This window comes from Triticum dicoccoides, chromosome 3B (assembly GCF_002162155.2).
Source record: "Triticum dicoccoides isolate Atlit2015 ecotype Zavitan chromosome 3B, WEW_v2.0, whole genome shotgun sequence".
Lineage (NCBI taxonomy): Eukaryota > Viridiplantae > Streptophyta > Magnoliopsida > Poales > Poaceae > Triticum > Triticum dicoccoides.
In genome coordinates this window covers 472560499-472560862 of record NC_041385.1, presented here as the reverse complement: position 1 = coordinate 472560862, position 364 = coordinate 472560499, and positions in this window count along the sequence as shown.

Sequence of the window (364 nt, the reverse complement as noted above, 5' to 3'; positions counted from 1 at the left end):
CTGTGGCTGTGGTGGCGGAGAGGGGGAGGAGGGGGGTGGTGGTGGTGGTGATGGAGGAACAGGGAGGCGCTGGCTGCGTGCGTGTATGCTACGGGGGCTCGGCTTCCCACACGACTGCTGCTGCGGTGCGGGGTGGTGCGGTGGGGTGGGGATGGAGATTTGGAGGGAGGAGGCGCCGCTCTCCTGGACGCGGTCCTTGGTGGGTGGTCTACCTCTGCCTCCGCTGCTTCCTTTTGTTCTGGTTGGGTTCGGGTGGGGCCCACGGCTTTTCTCTGTGGGTGAGTCACGGCCTCTGTGCGCGCATCGTGTCGTGTAGGTGAGATTGGATTTGACGCCATGCGCTCTGCACGGCGGTCATCCGCCG